This window comes from Leopardus geoffroyi, chromosome B3 (genome assembly GCF_018350155.1).
Source record: "Leopardus geoffroyi isolate Oge1 chromosome B3, O.geoffroyi_Oge1_pat1.0, whole genome shotgun sequence".
NCBI lineage: Eukaryota > Metazoa > Chordata > Mammalia > Carnivora > Felidae > Leopardus > Leopardus geoffroyi.
In genome coordinates, this window is record NC_059337.1 from 144,548,874 (window position 1) to 144,555,538 (window position 6,665).

The 6,665-nt window shown below is 56.4% G+C and overlaps 1 long non-coding RNA gene across 4 annotated transcripts; it reads left to right on the forward strand.

The window, feature by feature from the left end:
- Positions 1 to 1,933: 1,933 nt before the first annotated feature.
- LOC123582088 lies at positions 1,934 to 6,126 on the forward strand. 4 transcript variants are annotated; one of them, XR_006704190.1, is made up of 4 exons: positions 1,934 to 3,877; positions 4,112 to 5,123; positions 5,662 to 5,740; positions 6,028 to 6,126. It is a non-coding gene; the product is annotated as an uncharacterized LOC123582088 (long non-coding RNA). The 4 variants fall into 4 exon arrangements; XR_006704191.1 differs by having other exon boundaries at positions 1,937 to 3,877; positions 4,112 to 5,740; positions 5,975 to 6,126; XR_006704188.1 differs by having other exon boundaries at positions 1,938 to 3,877; positions 4,112 to 5,740.
- Positions 6,127 to 6,665: the final 539 nt, after the last annotated feature.

Here is a 6,665-nt window from a genome sequence, read left to right on the forward strand (position 1 = left end):
TAAGACACGGCAGTCCTACTGCTCCGTATCCGCCCGAGAGAAATGAAAACAGGCCCACACACAGATCTGTACGCATTCATAGCAGCAGTAGTCTTAAGAACAAAAAAAAAAAAAAAAAAAAAAAAAAAAAAAGGAAACACACGTTCACGTTGAACCGATCAATAAACCGTGGCCCATCCACACAATGAAAAATTAGTCAGCAATAAAAAGGAACGAGCGACTGATGCGTGCCACGTAGAGAAACCTCAGGAACATGATGGGAAGGAAAAGAAACCAAACGCACCTACAGTCCGCAATAATGCATCTTACACGGAAAATTGTGTTAAGGGGGTGTTCTTATGACCGTAAAATCAAGTTTTTTAAGAAGCAAGAAACCAAACACAAAAGACTACACGTTGTAAGGTTCCATTGACAGGAAGTGTACGGAAAGCAAATCTACAAGCAAGGAGAATAGATGGGTGGTTGCCTGGGGCTGGAGATGGGAGCAGGGACTGACCTCAAAGAGGCACAAGGAGTTTTGTGCGGCTGATGGAAATGGTCTACACCTGGATTGTGCTGGGGGGGGGGGGGCGGAGCCCAAGTCCATAAACTTACTGAAAAGCACTGAGATGTGCCCTTACACCTGGGGGGATTTCATGGTGTATGAATTATACACCAATATAGTTCTTAGAAAAAGGATGGAGGGCTGGCTGGGCCTAGGGAGTGGCCTGTGGCTCAGCTGAGCGCCTGCTGGTGCTGGGGGCAGGCGACCTGAGCCTTTCCAGGTTTCTGCCCCAAACCCTGGGGCCCAGTGTAGCTGCTTCCCTTAGGGCAGGAGCCCCGGCTGAGTAGGAGGGGTGTCTTCTGAGTTGTTTACCGCAAACCCTCCTTGAGGGAATGAGGCCTGTTGTGAATAAATGCTCCAAACCACAGTAGGTTCACTCCCCCACCCCAAGTCTGCCGAACTGGGGAAATCCGTTTTCCTTCCACCAACAAGCTCAGGGCCCAGGGGAGGGGGCCGGCCCAGCTGCACAGGTGAAGCGGGCAATTAGTCATGCACAATTAGGGGCCGCTCCTCTTCTGGGGTGGGGGGCCCAGCCCCCCGGCACACACTTCGGGGGAGGGAAGATCCCGCTGGGAGAGGTAGGCCGACTGTGTGCCTGGGGGTGGGGCGGGAACTGCCTCCCCAGGCCCCGCCCCCTCTCCCCTCCTCCCCCGCCCCGTGTGGGGACAGGGTCGCACTGACTTGAGCCTGGAAGCAAACACAGGCCCCTGTTCGCAGACACTCACCGCAGTCGGTGCAGAGAGTCCTAGGCCCCAAAGAGGACACCCCTCTTTTGACCAGAGGTCAAAAAAAGCACAGGAGCTGTAGTCCTCACTGTCGGGGCTCCCTGAGAAAAGAGGCGCTGGCAGGAGGGCACAGGCTGCCCAGCAGAAGAGCAGAGCCTGGGGAGCTCCTGGGACCCCCCAAAACACACCCCCCCCCTCCCATCCCACACCAACCAACTCCGCGAGCGCCAAGACTCAGATGCCTTGTTGGACGGGACGCCTGTGGGGCTCGGCTCAGGGACGGGACTGCTCCGCCGCCACACCGACGCCCGTTGGTTAGACTCAAGCTTGGGGTTCAAAGGTCAGTCGGCTCAGACCTTGACCTTCATCCTCCAGGCCCCTCCCGGCAGCCCCTAAACACAACACTAGCGTAGGTTGTTAAAGCAGCAGGTGCCCAGGTTGCACCTGGACAAGCCCCAGGACACCGGTTGAACTCCTGGGAGAGCCACAGCCCCCGCCCAGGGAAGGCCTGGCCTCCCCAACGCTGATTGGACCAGGTATGGACACCTGACCAAGCTGAGCCCATCCATAGGCTGAGCAGAGACCAATCAGGAATGGCCTGGTGAGAACGGAGCCAATCAGATGCCACACTGGGCCTTGTGTGGGCTGGCTTCCGGCAGCCCTGGCTGGGGACCCGGAGGAGGGCAAGCCAGGATGAGGCCCCCGAGCCTGGGAGGGGGAGAGGCCGGGAGGGAGGCCTGGCGCAGGCGTCCGCCTGACCCGGTTCAGACTTTCTCAAACCCACACGGCCGTCCACCGTCCACCTGGACCGGTGTCGCCCGTATCACTTCCGCTGCGCACTGAGCACAGACGCTCGTGACGTGTGGTGGTGCACGCGCTGTTTGCTCCAGTCCGTGTAACCTGAAGTCGCCGCCATCAAGATCGTGGTCCTCATTAGCACACTCACGTTCCTGGCAGAAGGTGGAAAACCCAGGGGTCCATCAGCAAACAAAACGTGGTCTATCCATACAGTGGAACATCACTCAGTCTTAACAAGGAAGAAAACGCTGACACCTGCTACGGCAAGGGCCTCGAGGACAGGATGCTGAGTGGAACCGGCCAGTCACAGAAGGACAAGTACTGTGTCATTCACTCATAGGAGATCGTCAAATTCAGAGACACAAAGTAGAATGGGATGGGGCGGGGGGGGGGGGGGGGGGAAGGGCTGGGGGGGAGGGGGACAGCCGAGTTCTTATTTAATGAGGACGGACTTTCGGCTTGGGAGGATGAAAAAGTGTTGGAGGCGGTTGCACGACAGTGTGAATGTAATGAATACCACAGAACTGTGCACCTAAAAATGGCTGAATGGTAAATTTTATGTTTGTGCATTTTACCACGATTAAAAAAAACAAAAAACCAAAACAAAAACAAAACCGAAATGCCTCCATGCACCCAAGAGCTCATCCTGCACGGGGATCTACACACCAAGACTACCTGGAAGGCCCCTGCACCTTCCAACCAGAAGTATTTGTCTCCTGGGTGGGCTTGCGTGGACCTGGCCAGAATGGCCTCATGCAGCTGGGCCTTGAGACCAGTGAGTGAAATCTGGGCACTTCACTTACCTGCCAGGAGACATCACAGTGGCCAGTGGGAACGCTCAAGACTCGAGTGGCCGGGCAAACTGTCCTGCGGGACCTTACGGGCTTGGAATTCAGGGCCACAGGAAGTGGGGAGAGGACCTGAATGTTCCATGGCCTCCTGGAGAGAAGCCTCACAGCCGGGCAGTACACCCTCCTAGTGGCCTCCTGGAGGCTCCTCTTCCGGGAAGCAGGGAGTAGAGGGCAGGGGCTGTTCACTGTAGCCACAGTGACGCTGCTTTTCCAGATTCTCCAGTCTGCCCGAGACGGCTTCGGACAGACACGGTGCCCCTGTGCAGTGCAAAGCCTCCAACAGATCCTCTTTAAGGTTATTGGGGGTCTGCTCTGTCCCAGGGAAGGACACAGCATCCCGACTACTGGCCCTACCCCATCCCCACTGTGGCCTCACTAGAGAGTGAAAGCAGAAAGGAAAAGGAGGCTCAGAGAGGTTAAGTGACATGCTCAGGGTCACACAGCTGATAACCTCAGAGCCAGGACCGGAAACCAGTCACTCTGACCACAAAACTCACACTCTCCTACAACTGTGTTTCTCAACTAGGAGTGGGTGAGTGAGTGTGTGGAGAGGAGCCCCAAGACAGACGTGGATCAGCCCCCAGAGCATTAGGTTTACTCAGACATCTGGGGTGGGAGGTGGGGAAGCAAGCCAATGGATAAAATCTTACTTCTTCATTACTCAACTTCATTACCTCGTCCCCATAGTACAGGGGCAGAGCACAACACCCGTGTGGATTCTTCAGTAAACCCAGGGACTTCGGGCTGGCATCCGTCCCATCTTCTGAGTTCACTGGCCCCCACAATTAAGGAAACATTGGTGGAAAAGTTCGAGAAGGTTATGTTCCATCTGCCACTTTGGGGAGAAAGTACCACCCCATCTTGTGACGTGCTTCACGACGACTCACCAAATGAAAGGATAGGTCCGCTGGAACAGGTCGGCACGGGTGTCCTTTGTGGCTGCCTCCCAAGCCCCCCAGGTTGGCAATATGAACGCCCCAAGGTCCCGCTCATTTGTTATCTGAGTCACAGCAGGGTGGGAGGGGGCAGGCAGGGCAGGGAGCCGTGTGCCCAGGTGGCAGAAGGTAGCGCTGAAGCCCAGAGAGGCCAGGGGCCCGTATGCACAGAACGAAAAGGGGGGAAGTAGTAAGTGTGACACAGGAAAAGTGAAGAGACCCCCGAAAAGACTGCTTTTTTGTGCCTCCATTTTTTAGGTATACTTCACGCCCACTGCAGAGCCCAACGCGCGGCTTGGATTCACAACCCTGAGATCAAGACTTACACTGAGGTAAGAGTCAGATGCTTAACCGACTGAGCCACCCAGGCGCCCTTTGCTGCCTCTGTTCTGGCTGGGACCCACACCCTGCCTCACACATGCCTTTTAGGACAGATAATACATGTCTTCCTTATAAAGGTCAAGGAGTTAATGATTTCTTTGGAATTTTCCAGCACAACAGATAACATCTAAGGAGTGACCAGGTTGGGCATCATTCCCAAGACCACTGAGCCACCAAGACCCCTGGCTCCGGGGCATTAGTGCCTTACAGAGGACCTCTAAACACTCGCCTTTGTTCCTGGATGCCTGAGAAGACGTGTGCACAGGACCACAGTCCTCAGTAAAAACCCCAGAGTCCAAGCAAAGACTCTCTCTCCTTTCCGAGTCTCCCAGACACGGTCTGTCCCTGCACTCTGTGTCTGCAAGAAACTCCACTCTCACCTCCTGCTGGCCCGAATTTGATGTCACTCCTGCGAGAACCCAAGTACCCTCTTGTTTGGTTCCGTGAGACCCCCTCTGGGTCCTCAGACCCAGCCAGCCTGCATTAAGGGGGGGTGCCCTGTGGCCCCAGCGCCTCCTGCTTCTCTGGACTTGACCCTGATCCCGGCCACCCAGCCATCACCAGGCAGTGTCTGGGAGAGAGAACGCCCGCTGCTTCTCTCACTTGCCCCGGCGGGGAGAGGGCCTAAAGAGGGGTGCAGCAACTCCCTGAGGCGCTGGAGCCTGGGGCGCCCCAGGGATGACAGAGGCACCGCCCCGGCCCCTGGGGGTAGTGGTCCTTTGTGCCTCCCAGGCTGAGTCCCTGCACCCTTCCATCAGTCTGTCCATCTGACACACGGGGACCCGGCCACCCCAGGGTGAGGGGGACAGGAAGGTGCTTCTGAGAGCATAGCCCTGGCAGACGCTCTGCGTGCTCAGGGGCTCTAGGACCCACAGGGGAGGCTGAGCAGGTGGGACTCCCTTCTTCTCTAAGGAGGGCTGTTGTTGGGCTCCTCAGTAAGACTCCCCCTGACGAGCGATTAAGCTACTAAAAACCATTTGAGGCCCCGCCCCCCCCCATGAGGTGTCCAGTCATGACCCCCAGGGCTGCACTGCACCAAGACCTCATCGTTCCTCTTTGGGCCTCCTTACAGAAGGCCCCTTGAGACAGAAGAGCATTGGACGAAGTCAAACAGACCCGGAAGAAAACCCCAAACAGCAGTGGCTGAGAAAGATGAAAGTTTCGTTTTCTTGCACTCTCAAGACGTTTACAGGTGGCCGGGGCTCATGCGGCAAGCAGTGTCACAGTGCCAGGACCCTGAGCTCCTTGTATACTGTGGCTCTGCCGTGCAGTCTTCATTTCCAACATCATCACCTCATGGTCCAAAATGGCTGCTAACGCTCCTGCCGTTAGATCTGCATTACAGGCAGCAGAAGGAGAAAGGGGAGTAGGGTGTGTCTTGCCCTTTAAGAACCTTTCCTAATGTCAAACACTATTTTTACATCCAGGCCAAAATTTAGTCACATGGTCACACCGAAGTATAATGGAGACTGGGAGGTATCTTGATTCCAAGCAGCAAATGCCCAGGTAACGTAGCAGGGGTTCTAATCCCTTGGACCACTGGAGGTGGTGGGGTGGGGACAGGAACCTGGAGGACAGTGAGCAGTCTCTGCTACAACCACCAACGAGCTGTGTGCCCTTGGGCAAGTCCCTTCACCTCTCTGAGCTCCTGTCTGGGGGTGTAGGGTGGTGTCTCCCATGGGGGTACAGGAAGGCTGTCTCCAAGGCCCCTCCGTGCCCGGACATTTTGTGACCTTGCAGCGGGGAGCCCAGGGAGGCTAAAACCAAGGACAGAAGATGATCCTGTTTTAAAGTTGCTGGTTCCCGGGTTTACAGATCGCCACGAGCGTTCGACGTGATGATTGGTTTTCCACCTGCAAAAGCTGACTGTCACAGCCTGGAAGTGTCCACAAGATGAGCTGGAATGTGCCTGGAATCTAACAGACAAAGAAGAGCAGTCCCGAAGACAGGGCGGGCGGGCTGGGAGGAGGACGAGGCGACAGGGGCCTGCAGGGGGTGGCCCAGGTCCTCTGAGACAAGAGGCAGCTGAGGCGACAGACACAAAGGCCACAGAGGTGGCAAGGATAGGACACCCAAACCGGGGGTGGATTCTATGGGGAAGGGACATGGAGGCCTGGTGGAGAGGGACAGGGACAGGGAGGAGAGGATAGCATGTTGCTTTTCCTCGAAACTCCTTCTATGGCTTTCTTTACCCTGCTGAGATCCAGGCCTGGGGCTGGGCGCGGGGGAACGTGTCTGGAAGCAAAGGGCACATACAGGCAGTCAGCACGTGAGGTCCCCACCCCGCTCCCTTCCTGTCCCCTCGGCCCCCACCTCTGTGAAGTGGCCCCAGCAGTCAGGCAGCAGGGAAGTGTGTGCCTGTGACAGAGCGGATTTCCCTGTCTTTCTCCCGGCCTGAGGAAGCCCCCATGGGGGGCCTGCTTTTCCTGGA